The sequence below is a fragment of the Camelus ferus genome, chromosome 3 (genome assembly GCF_009834535.1).
Source record: "Camelus ferus isolate YT-003-E chromosome 3, BCGSAC_Cfer_1.0, whole genome shotgun sequence".
Classification (NCBI taxonomy): domain Eukaryota; kingdom Metazoa; phylum Chordata; class Mammalia; order Artiodactyla; family Camelidae; genus Camelus; species Camelus ferus.
Window position 1 is genome coordinate 51,340,240 of NC_045698.1, and position 14,580 is coordinate 51,354,819.

Consider the following 14,580-nt stretch of genomic DNA (forward strand, 5'->3'; position numbering starts at 1 on the left):
CTAGGATCTCCTATGATTCATATTTGTGTTCATTTCGAGAAAGCTGACAAAGGAACACTCCCAAGGGTCAGAAAAGGTTGCCTTCAGTGTACTAGCCCCAAATTGGAGTTTGTATGCAGTCGAAGATAGACCAAAATATATGAGCCCTAGGAAAACAGGGATTTGTCTTAAGTGAAACAAAACCCAGGAATACCAAGATTTAAGTCCTGGAAGGACAATCTTCAAGTGAGGCAACATGGCCACCCAGATGACCTAAATTTTATTCTTCTGATTTATCACATTCTTTGGGTGTTTGTCCACTGCCTCATTACTCTGATCTAAAGAACACTTCTGATCTTTAAAGCACTGGATTTAAAACTGAACCAACATTGGAACCACAGTCACAGAAGAAAGGTTGGAACTAGCCAGGTTAATTGCTAACTAAAATAAAACTACCAACATTAGCTACAGGACTTAAAATAGTTTTTTGGAATCATATTACAAAGGTGTAGAAATACAATCTGAACTTACTTGGCATATGAAGAAATAAGAAAATCTCAACTCACATAGGAAAACACAATCAACAGATGCCAATGACAAGATGATACAGATGCTGGGATGATCTGACAAAGACTTTGAAGAGCTATTATAAAACTGTTCAAATGGTAAGTGTGAACACCCTTGAAACAAATGTTAAAATGGAAAGGATCAGCTAAGAAATATAATATATAACATGGAAGAACCCAATGGAACTTTAAGAATTAAAAATAATAATCAAAATTAAAAATTCACTGGATGGACTCCCTAGCAGAATAGAGATAAAAGAGAAAAAAAAAATCAGTGAACTTGAATAGAGAAATCAATAAAACCAAAATCTGGGTTTTTTAAAAGATCGATAAAATTTATAAACCTCTAGCAAGACAGACAAAGAGAAAAAGGGGGGGGGGACCCACAAATTAGCAATAAAGGAATGAAAGAGGAGATATCACCACAGGCCCTGTAAACATTAAAAGGATAATAAAAGAATATGATAAACAACTCTACACACATAAATTTAACAACTTCAGTGAAATGGACCAATTTCTCAAGTATCACAAACTACCCAAACTACTCAAACTCATTCTAGCTCAGACAGATAATGTAAGGAGTCCTATAACCATTAACAAAATTGAATTTATAGTTTAAAATGTTATGTTCTGAAAGAAAACCCTTCAGGCCCAGATGGCAAATACTAATGAAAATCCTAAGAAGATTTCTTATAGATAGGCAAGCTGCTTCTAAAATTTATAAGGACGGACAAAGAAGCCAAAATACACTGTGAGACACTCTGTTAGGAACTGAGGATACTCAAAACTTTTAAATTTGAGCCTTATAGTACACTTCTGTAGACTTTAGATTAGCATTGAGGAGATTCTTGCATGTTAATAAGAAATAAATGAAGCACAACAGATGATGACATACAAATTAGTACTGAGTAAACTCAAGGAGGAAGTTCTAAAGAAACCTGTTTTAAAATAATCATCAGAGTTCTAGAGATTGGTTACACAACAATGTGAATGTACTACTGAACTTTACATCTCAAAATGGCTAAGACAGTTAAGTATAATGTGTATTTTACCACAATAAAAAATAAAAATGGGGAATGACATCATCGACATGGCAGAATAAGAGTTTTCTACCATCTTTCCCCCAAAGAACACTGATTTAGACAATCACCCATGGAGAAGAGTGCCTTTGTGGAAGTCTGGGAGTCCAGCAAAGAAGTTCCAGCATAGCACTGAAACAAACAAACAAAAAAATCTAAGATTGAATCTATATAATTGGATAATAGAAACTTTACCCACATCTTCCCTCCCTCAATTTGACTCAATGCCAAAAGAGATCGTCTTGGCCTGGGATTTCTCCCATGGTGGAAACAAAGCATGTGAGTGGGTTCTCAGTTTCCCCAGCTGTCACAAGAGGGAACCACTTCTTTATCACCCTATCCAGAATACTGAACACCAACAACACTCTCAGAGGGCATCACTCAAACAAGGGAAACAAAATCAAAAATACATAGGACTACATCAAACTAAAACTCTTCTACACAGCAAAGGAAACCATCAACAAAATGAAAAGACAACCTACCAAACTGGAGAAGATATTTGTAAATTATACACCCAAAAGGGGTTAATATCCAAAATATATGAAGAACTCATACAATGCAACAATAAAAACAAAAATGACCTGATTGAAAAATGGGCAGAGGAGCTGAAAAGACATTTTTCCAAAGAAGACATATAGATGTCCAACAGGCAAATGAAAAGATGTTCAACATCACTAATTATGAGGGGAATGAACATCAAAACCACAGTGACACATCACGTCACTCTTATTAGATGGATTTTTATCAAAAAAGTCAAGAAATAACAAGTGTTGGTGAGGATGTGGAGAAAAAGGAACCCTCACACACTGTTGCTGAAAGTGTAAACTGGTATAGCCACTATGGAAGACAGTATAGAGATTTCTCAAAAAATTAAGAATAGAACTACCATAGGATCCAGCAATCCCACTTCTTGATATTTATCCAAAGAATATGAAAACACTAATTCAAAAAGATATATGCACCCCCTATGTTCACTGCAGCATTATTTACAAGAGTCAAGATATAGAAACAACCTAAGTGCCCATCAGTAAATAAAAGGATAAAGAAGATGTGGTATGTATGTGTACACACACACAGACACACAGACACACACAATGGAATACTACGGAGCCATTAAAAAGATAAGATCTTGCCATTTCTTGAAAGAGAAATACTGTATTATTTTACTCATATATGGAATATAGAAAACAACCAAAAAACCAAAATAAATGAACAAACTAAACCAAACAAAAACAAACACTTAGATACAAAGAACAGAGTAGTGGTTACCAGAGGGGAATGGGGCATGGGGGTGGGGGCATGAAATGGATAAAAGGGATCAGCTATATGGTGAGAGATGGAAACTAAATTTTTGATGGTGAGCATGCTGTAGGGTATACAGAAGTAGAACTATAATTTTGTATGCATTATATAGGAAATGTATACATTATAAATTAATATTACTTCAATAAACGTAAATCTTAAAAAAAAATCACAACAAACTGGATATAGAAGGAATGTAGCTTAACATAATAAAAACTATATATGACAAGCCCCCAGCTAACATTATACTCAATAGTGAAAAACTGAAAGCTTTTCCATTATGATCAGGAACAACTGGCCCAGAGGTCCTCCCAGTGCTCCACACACCTCACCCACACCCCATGGTTAGCCATCTACACATGCCCCTGATGATGATGCGAGTGAGCCTTTTTAGTGATCATGTGCAGAAAGCCAGTCAGACTGCAGGACTGGGAGAAAGCACACAAATTTGAGCAATCAGTACTGCCCTAGAGTAAGTAAACAGAAGACTGACAGCAGACAGCCTGGCTTTGCAAGATGGAGAAAAGCATACAATCTTAAGAATCCCCCAACTCAAGAGGGAACAAGAAATGTGAAGCATGAATATACATAGCAAACATCTGAGCAGGCTGTCCTCCAGAAATGAGTAATAAAGACTTTCCTAGACAAACAAAATCTGAGGGAGTTCATCACCACCAGACCTGCTTTACTAAAAAGGCTGAAAGGAGTTCTTCAGGTTGAAATGAAACAGGAAATTAGTTTTCCCAATTTTGCTAATTAGTCACAGGGATAAATAGCAAAGTATAAAACATACTGGTAAAGGTAAATATATGGTCAAATTCAGTATCCTACTGTAATATGGTGGTGTGTTAATCACCTGACTCTACTAAAAATGTTAAAGGATAAAAGCACTAAAAATAACAGATTAGGGGTCTACAGACAATCCTCTTTCCCGCCCCACCTCTCCTCCCCACCCCACCTCTCCTCCCCACAACAGTGTAAAAACTCTTCTGTTGCTCATTAGAGGGCACAGCATTCAGTATGAGGCAGTGACCATGGAATGACTGGTTTTAGCAAGACTATCTTTGCCTCTTTCCCTGATCTTTAAACCTTCTTCCCCTTTCGGTATTATACCCAGTTGTAAGTCTCCACTAGTTGTTGGCTAATTGTTTTTGACAATGCCCTGGGGTACATATTGCTCCAAAGTCTAATCCAATAAAATCCAGGCCTGGATAGTTTTGGAAGCCAGTATTTGCAGTTTCTTTTGTTCCTAGGACAGCTCTTCTTTACTGTCTCTTTCCCTGGTTCTCTCTGTTGAACTAGCTGGCCTAAGATTTATCCTGTTGCTCTCAATTTAATTCTCTAATTGAGCAAACCCATACTAAATGATATCAGTTCCATTTTATTCCTGGAGATTCCCCTCCTTGAAATTTATGGCTTCCGGCTCCAATCTGGACTGATTGTTTTCTAGGCCTGATGCACAGCTGTCACCCTGGGGTATCTTTTGCCATCTTCCTGGGAATTTCCTTTGTTTCAGAGTTCTCAGAAATCCCACTCCTATGTATATATCAAGAGAAATGAAAACACATGTCTACACAGAAACATGCACGTTTACAGCAGCACTATTCACAGCAGCCTAAAGGGGGAAACAACCCAAATGTCCATCAATGGACAGATGGATAAACAAAATATGGTATATCCATTAAAATAGAATATTATTAAGCCGTAAAAAGAAATTAAATACTGATACATGCTAAAATATGGATAAACCTTGAAAACATTATGCTAAGTGAAAGAAGCAAGTCATAAAAAAACTATATATGGTGTGATTCTATTCATATAAAAATCCAGAATAGGGAAATTTATAGAGGCAGAAAGTAGGTTAGTGACTGCTTAGGACTGCGGGAAGTGGGTCAGAGCAATGGTAACTGCAGGATACAACATTTCTTCTTGAGTTGATAAAAGCATCCTAAAATTGACTGTAATAGCTGCATATATCTGTAAAGGTATTAAAAAGCACTGAATTGTACACTTTAAATAGATTAGTTGTATCTGATTTATATCTCATTAAAGCTATTTTTAAGATTCAAGCCATTAAGATATTTACTGGCAACCTACAGTTGTCACTGAATCCTGCTACTCTGCCAACATACGAGAGTAAGTCTTCAACAAAACCTCTTGAGAAACTTCCTCCTCATATATCACTGACCAGGACTGGGTCAGCTCCCCCTTTCTAAACCAATCACTCGTATGGAATTGGGATCACCAGATTAGATTAGATCATGATTCACCCCGTGGAAGATGGGTGAATTCCTAAATAAAATTAAAGTCCTACCAACAAGAGTGAAGAAGAGAATGACCATAGCATAAGATATCAATGTTTGCCGAACATTTACTTAGCATTTTCTGGTTTCAATCCTTTTCCACTATCCTAATTTTCTTCATAACCACTTATGCTATTGGCAGGAGAAACAGCTTCATTTTGCAGATAAGGAAACTGAGTCAAAGATGTGAAGTAACAACTATAGTTACACTGCCTGTTAAGTGATGGAGCTAGGATTCAAACCAAAGCTAGGGTTTTCTGACTCATGACTTTAAATTAGAATTTTAAAGACCATACCCTTACTAATTAGGATCTGCACTAAATAAAGTGTTAATCATAATTTTTTAAAACTTCCTACTGAAAGATTCTTTAGAGCACAATTCTCATTTAAAGCTCTCTCTTACTTTCCCCTCCAACAAACACAACCAGTTCATTCTCTCCAGGTGACCTCTTTTCAACACACTCCACTGCACCAATATATCCTGTGCTCTCAAACAAGGAACTGTTCAGCTAAGGATTTTGCATTCCTACTAAAGAGTTTGTTGTATACTTCATGGAATTAAGCAGAATGCTGCAAAATTTTAAATTGAGTTCTCAGTCTCAATCTCTAACAGCTTTTCATTCATAATTATAGTATTTGTAATGAGTGCATTGGTGATGACAGAAATCTACCATAACATATTCCATTGTCTGAATTAGCTTCAGATTCTTATTTAATGACTTATTAATCAACTACAGTCAGTCAATAGTGTACCATATTAAATCTCTGAACAACACAAGCAAAGAATTTTCATCTTTCCACGTGACCCATGGAGCAATCTTTAACAAAATGAATCTGTTCAGATGTCCATCCACGGTTCCATTACATCTGCAGTTCTGTTATAAAGGTCAGCTTAGGTTAGCTCACTGTCAGCAGCTGGAAAGTTGCAAGAATACATAAGTTTAATTGCTTTATTGTTACTATCACTGTGCCTGTTTAGAATTCTGGAACATAGAACTTCCGAGATATTGAATCTCCATTTAGGTTACCAAGAAGCATTACTTAAGTTTGGATTCTTACCCAGAAGCCAACCTAATTATTAATACTACAGATGAGCACATTTAAGACACTTCATAAATCAGAAATACACAATGTATATCATAATTACTTTACCACCTATTTTACTTTTACCATCCTTAGGGGTTTAAGCAGTTAATGAGCCATGAGTACAATATTCCATTGCACATACACAGCCAGTAACTTGTAACACCAAGAACAACAGGATTACTCCTTTAGCTAGACTGAAGGGGGAAAACTAAAATGAATTTGCAATTTTGCTAGTTTACTTATTTATCTAGAACAGTGATTCCCAACTTTGCTGCACATTAGAATCACTAGAAGAGTTATAAAAATATATTAATGCTCGGATTCCACTCAGAATGTGATGTAACTGGCATAAGAGAGCAGCCTGCACATCAGATTTTTTTTAATTCCCCAGATGACTGTAGTATGTACCCAAAGTTAAGAAAAGCCAAGGTTTGTAATTATGTGTATGTTTGCGTGTCTGTGTGTGTGAGTATGCATGTTGGGAGCAGATATGAAGAGAGGGAGAACAATTAGAAGTCTCTGGGACATAAAATTGGGATGGAGACTTCAAGTTTCCTAGTAGCAGAACGATTTTTTAAGTTCTAAAAATAGAAATCGGTAATTAATATATAAATGCATTATCATATTGAACACTCACAAATAATATTCTTACTAGAGGCCAAGCCCCGTTTCTAGACCTCAGGGAATCTTAAGCAGGAGTGGAAATTTTCTGACTAAGCCAGAATAAAAAGGCTTATGATTTTTCCTTCTTGACTGAAGCTTAAAGGCTGAATTTGAATAATTATTATCTTATTCCATTGATGCTGGCTAAAACACTCATAGGTGATTGGCATCTTTTGAGTATATATGGATTTGAGCCACCTCTATATTCTTGGGGTGAGGAACTACATGTGAACTACATGGCCTATGTACTTATCTACATTTTCTTCTGTTAATCCCTGGCTTAAGGAAATTTTATAAAGATTCCTGAGCCTGAATCATAGATTCCAGTGTCTTATTACTGCTTGGCACTCTACAGACCTGTGGATCTGCCAATGATTACCCGAATTCTACAGTGGCATTGCCTTTCTTATGTTGCTGGGGGTCAGTATTCACCCTATAACTAAATAAGCTCTTAAAATATATAATGCAACTTCCTCCTTCTCTCAAGATTAGAAAATAACAGCAGAAAAGTTCATAGCTGTCTAGATACATTGCCATAGCTGCAGATCCTGATCCTGACTTTTTTCCCAATTAATAAAAGGTTTCCTTGGGAACTAAATTACTATTCCTCATTCATCCATCTGGCTCCTTCCTCCTTGCATTCAGTGAAGGTATAAAAAGTATTCTGCAAATGGTATTAGAGATGACATAAAGAAGTTGCCCAGTCTTTTCTAAACCAGTCCTTTAAAAGGGCTACTTATGCTTTTTTCCTTCACAAAAACTTAAAACATACTTTAACAGAACAATTTCTTAACACCATTAATCATTTCCACATAGTATTTGCCAGATTTTAAGTATGGTTTTCAAATGTTCATGACTCCAATTCATTTTTCTAGCTCCTTCAGTTACAAAAGACCCTCTGAATGGTAGAAAACCTTCCTCCCTCCACTCTTAAACTGAGAGTAGTCAAATTTTTACACCTTTTGCACATGCCCCAGAAGGCTTTTCTTTATCAAGGACTGCTTAATCAAACATTTGTTTTCTTTAATTTGCTCTACAAAAGCTTTATTTTTTTTCTTTATTGTACTGTAAGAGTCAGTATTTCTCTACTTGTGTTATCCTAATGGTTTTCTATGTTAACATAAGGGAAAATAGCATTTCTTCTTTAAAAAAAAATCGTAAAAGTAATTACAACACAACACAAATACAAGGAGAAAAAAATCACTTATAATTCTACCATCATTTTGATGTATTCCTTCCAGTCTTTTTTTTCAGTGTATAGTCACACTGTAGATTCATTTTTGTACCCTGTGTTTTCCAGTTACCACAACCCTAGGCATTTTCTATGTTATTACTACATGTTTCTATCCATTCTCCTGATTAACTTCTTTCCATTCTGCAGATCTCAGTTCAAAGGTCATACCTTTAATTAATGCTGCTTACCTTAACACCTCAGCCTACATCAGGTTACCTTCTTACTTTCTTTCATAGAACCATGTTTCTTTCCTATACAGCACTAACCATAATGTAACTATTTCTTCATCTGTCTTTCCTACAAGGCTGTAAGCCCCTTGAAAACCAAGACCATTCTGTCTATTTTTGCTCATCATTATATAATCTGAACAAATCCTGCAATGTAGTAGACACTCACATTCAATATTTATTGCCATGGCACTATGTGCCAGCAAATACAATTTGTTGATAAGTAATCCTCATTATCAATGATCATTTGACATTTTATCTGACATATAGTATTATACTTTATTTAACCAATCCCTATTGTTGGACATTTAGATTGTTTCTAATTTGTCACCATTATTAATACTGCTTCAATAAGTATCTTTGTGTGCATAACATTTTCAGTGTTTATAATTACTTCCTTAGAACTGCTTCCCAGAATCAACTGGATCAAAAGGCAAATATATTCTTTTGGCACTTGATACATATTTCCAAGATGTTTTCCAATTTATGTTTCCAGAAGCAATAAACTGGTGTTATCAGTTTCCTTTTTTAAATGTTTTTGCTAAGTTACTAACAGATACAGGATACTTCATTGATTTAATTTGCATTTTTGGTTTTAGGTTGAACATTTTTCTTGTTTATTATTTGCATTTCTTTTTAATCAACTGTGTGACAGTATTCTTTCTAACCCTATCATGATTGTGGTATTACAAGGAAGGACATAATGCAGTAGATAAACACATGGATATATTATATAAAAATAATTTGAAACATGAATACACTTTTAATTACTGAAATCAACAAATAAATCTGCATTTTCCATGACAATTTTATTAGGTGGTATTAGATTCAGCTACAAGTTGTAGAAAGCCCAAAATGAGTGTACCATAATAGAAGTTGATTTCTCTCCCAGAAAGTGGTCCAGGGCTGTTATGGCACTCCACAGACCCTGGCTCCTTCCATATAGATCTACTCTGTGTGGCCTCTGCATTACAGCCCGAGAGAGTAGCATCTTTGCTCCAGGCAGCAAGATAGATGAAGGGATGAAGAAGAGGCAAATGGTGTGTGCCACCTGTCTCTCATGCATGTTTTCCAGAAGTTGCCACAAGAAATTACTATTTACAACCCATAGAAATTTAGCCATAAGGAATGTAGCCTCTATTTTGGGCAGTCAAATGCCCAGATATAAATTCTATTGTTGACAACAGAGATGAATATTGAGGAACTACCAGTAGCCTCTGCCACAGTAATGTAATATAGTTCAAATAATCTATAAATAATCACAGGATATCATTTTTTAATGGGTGTTCATTTTTAAATATTACAAATCTTATCAACTTTCACCAGAGCTTCTGGCAGATGCAATCATGACCAGTTGACTAAAAACCAGATCAGATTTCATCACAAATTTATTCTCCTTGTTTTAAATGCCCCTGCAAGAGCTAGAGTTCTGAGTCCTCTGAACATATGCACAAAATAGCCTTAGAGTCAAGCTGCAAACAGTGGACCAAATCCATCATCCCACAAATCTAGCTACTGCCTATTTCAACTTTTCTTTTCCTCTATGATATATATTTTCTGTTGGGACAAGTAGAAAACTCCAAAATATTGACCTATTTATTCACATTTATTGAACATCAGGCTAATAGCTAATTAACAGACAAAAAGGATGTGAATGAATCAACAAATAATAATGAGATTCAAATTAAATATGACATTGCTTACAGCGATAGCAACCGAAAATCACCAAAATGGGAAATAATAAAGTATCAGATAGTCAAAATCACTCTTGGAATTGTAAAAATAAATAAATAAATAAACAGTAATAAACAAAGAATACTATAAATATGAACATTGGCTGCTCTTATATATTTTTTATCTCATGTGTATTATATATACTACCTCCTGATAGCACAGAGGATCTTTCTTTTTTTCTTAACAATATTCAGCATTCAGCTAAGACTACTAATTGAGCAATGCAAATGAACCCCCTCAAAAACAGATGTTGCACTGTAACCACTTCTCAAATGCTACCTTTAAGGTGGCTCTGCTGGAGTGACTAAACCTTCTATGGGTTTTTAAGGTTAGCCCAAAAAATGGACATCGTTTCACTGCCATACACACATATTAGTAATGCCTTTTTGTTAAGTTTCTTCTTATTTGGTTTTACCCTGTAATCCTATTGCATATCATAATGCAATGTAAAGTTTTAGACACTTGATGATACATACATCCTGCCTCTTGAGAGGAAAAAAATTTCCTGGCTACAGGAAAGAAACATCTTAGTAAGGTAGATAGTAGAAAATAGGATATTTTGAACCATTACTCTTTCTGTGTAACTACTGTAAGAAACAGTGAAAACGGAAAAATAAATCGTATTTATGACTCTGAAGGACAAATGGAGGTAATTATAAATTACCCTCAGGATTTTTAGTTCTGGTGAACTGTGATGTGCCTAAAAGCCCCCAGATGGCATTACAGTCTTGTTTTTCCTAAGTCATCTGTTTTCATATGGCACAGATCAGAAACTAACAAGAAATTCGTTTTACTCCAATGATAAATATGGATATGAAAAATACTACTTTCTTAATGTGTTTACTTCTTCACTTTGAGTACGTCCTCCTAATTCTGAAGTAGCTATGAATTTGATTTGTTTTGATTAAAATAAGAGAAAGTATTTTTCAAATACAACAGTTCATAAACCAAAACTTCCAGAAAGAACAAATTGTGAATTTTTTTCAGGAATATTACTTTATCTTTAAGAATCCAATATTACGAGTTAAAAAAATTATGTATTCCCAGTATAACTTAATCTCAAATGAGTAAGAAAGAGAGGTTTATTAGTAACTATCATTAATTCTCTTTGTGACCTCTGAAAAATTATTGATTTTCTTAGGCTCAGTTTCTCTTAATTCAAAGCAAGAACACTACATTTATTAAACCGAGAAACACCACCGAGATCTTTAGCTAAATGCCAGAAGTGTGAATAGCATGCTTTTCAGCTACTAGTAAATAATGGAATTTATGTATTCAATGTCAGACATGTGACCAATATAATTAGATCATAAATTACTATAATGAATACTAAGATGAAAATAATTTTTATTAAAATGTGTTACCCAGTTATTGATATTCATTAAAATAAACTTGTTTAAATTTGTGCTCTATGTACCTGCATATATAAATTTTTTACACCTCTTCTATAAATTATTTTGAAAGTATATAGTACCAAACTTGTCAAACTATACTTAAGTAGTACACACCATAATCAATTCTACTGTATCATTTTCTAAGTATACGAATTTTTGTATATACTTTGCTAAATAATCAATATAATAATTAAGTTGAAGGTTCTGGTTGTGATTTAACTCAAAGACAGTCTTTATTCTTTCCAAATTTAATCTACCCACTGCTGTGTCAAATTCTCTCTTAACTTAATGCACTAAGACACTGAAACAAAATTATATTTATTAAGAAGTAATTATCTAAGATTCAATTTGAAAACAGATTCTTGTGAAGACTTATACCAGATTAATTTTTTTTCTAAAACAATATTGATAGAAATATCCTGGTTTGAATTTAAATTAGGTAATTTAAAAGATTTTTAAATCTTATTTTTTTCATCTTTATGAAATGAGTTTGCATTTTTATGCTAAGTGTAAACTTCATGTCAAAATTTTTCCAATTCTAGGCATGCACTTAAAGTTTTTTGTGAATTTACTTATAACTTTCATGGTAACAAAAAGCATGGAATATTTTCTGCTATTTAACACATGCAGATACACAAAAGAAAACTACTACATTCAAAATTCCAGAAGATTAATTAATCTAAGACCCTGGATGATTCACTGAAAATATTAGAGAGCATTATTCTTTCAAGGTAATACAGTACTTCAATATGCTTTTTTCTAGTACTTTAAAATGTTGTAATTTTTAGTAAGTTTAAAAAAAAAAACCTTTAAAAATCGAGGCCTCTAAATTGCTTTCCTTTACATCATTTACAGTGTTGTTTTCAGAGGGCCCATGCACAGCCTCACTGGGAAAAACTGCATAATTAGAGAACTAACAGTCAGATGAGAAAACAAGGATTATTATCTATCTTGCCCTTTTGGTGTAATATCACTCTAACTGGGTTCCAGGCCCATTTATAATAGATTGATTAAATAAAATCAGATTTGTTAAATTAGAAACCACAGATATAACTTGAAAAAATATCTACTCTAATAAATGTGCATTGATAGTATCTTAATAATCTCTTTAGAAGCATTATTCTAGAGTCCAAAAGATTCTATGTTGGGATTGATAGCAGTACTTTGGGCTAAAGATCTTTAAGTTCTTTTCCAGCATTAACCCATTAATTTTCATACTTTATCTGTGAGGCAGTAAGATGTAAGTATGGTTAGTTTAATTTTCCACATGAGAAAACCAAATCACCAAGAAATGAATTTGCTAAAAATCACACATGCAATGCCAACAGATGATACAGAGCTCAAAGCCCAGAAACTCAACTGAGTAAGCAGGAGGTGTTTTACACACTGCTATACACAGAATGACCATCCCTATCACTAAATTTACTAGACATATTCCCATATAATTGAGCCTTTCCTCACATTCTCCCCTCCTGCTCCCTCTCTGCTGCTGATCCACACTGGAAATGAACTTGCTTTCACACCTGAAACCCATAAAGCTGCAGGTCACTTTGCTCCCTGTCCCCAGTCAGTATGGAGTATGCTGTATCTGTTAAAAAGAGGTCCTTGTACGTAAGTAGGTTCAGACTATGCTTGTTACTGTTTAGCAAAGTAAGACCCAACCATAGTCTTACGGAAGAAGAAGGAAAAAAAAAAAAAAAAGAAGGCGGCAGACAACTTGGTCTGATAATGAATGGAGTTCAGAGTCTGACAAACTTGGATATTAATCCATCTCTGCCACTCACTTATAATTTAAACACATTACTTACTCTTTGCAGTCTTTGAGTCCTTATCTGTAATATGGAAATAATTCTATCTCTTCGTAGGTTTGTTACTATAATTATATTAGATTATATAAAGCATGGGGATTACATTAAGTACCTGACACACTGTTGAAATTTCATTAAAAATCCAGCAGTTTCTCAGGAGAACTGAACAAATGGAATTACCTGGACTAAAAGCTTTCTTTGGGTCACAATATTTTTGCTATACTGTCCCAAATAATCAGTTTCCCACCTTATGCTCTGTATACTTATCACTGTCATAAACTTATTTCTGCCCATCTATCTATAAAAAAGAAAAATGATTAGTTGTTATAACCATTCTGCACTGAGGAAAAATGCATAAAGCGCCCTCTCCTAGTCAGCTCAAACCCTCCTTATTTCCATATGCCCTTATTTTATTGCTCCCACCTAACTAAATTCTCAGCCTGGTACAACCAGAGCCTACCAAAATTTAGGGATTTGAGGTAAGGATTCTGATAAGGCAGCTGAGTATAAAGAAAAATTTAAGGATGGAATGACAAAACATAATCATGGCATTTGAGAACTGAAAGAGACCTCTGCAATAATTCACTGAGTCTCCTTTTTCACAGACGAGGAAACTAAATTATGATGAAACCTAGAACTGAGGTTGTAATCCATTACTCATTCAATTTCATCACTTGGTGCCTTTTCTTACTTCTTCACTATAAAGGCATATTAAAGACTTAATATGCAAATATGATAAGGTAAAGTAAAGTGAGGTGGATTGAGGTGAAGAGAGGAGAAGAGAGACTAGAAATTAACATATGGCCTGGGCAACTTTCCATTTGAGTCCTCATAACTACCTGAAAACATACATCTTTCATCCTTGTAAGGCCTCGTGACTCCAGGACATCCTACTGGCTGGAACACATTAAACCAACTGAGTTTCTAGTCCTCAACCTGTAACCTGTGGGAGTTTTATATGCCAGGAGACTCTAGCTACCTTATGAGTAAGTAGTCCAAACAAACTGGTATTGCCACCACACTCCCCTTTGTCTCCTAAAGTTCCTTCTAGGGTACAAAATACTTTGTTCCCCAGATAATTATGGGGGAAAATGCCCATCTGTCCAATGAAAATGATGTATGAAAAATACAAACATTAATTACAAGTGATTAATTTTCCAGATCCACAATCCTTTATCCATAATTCCAAAATCCAAAAAGCTCTC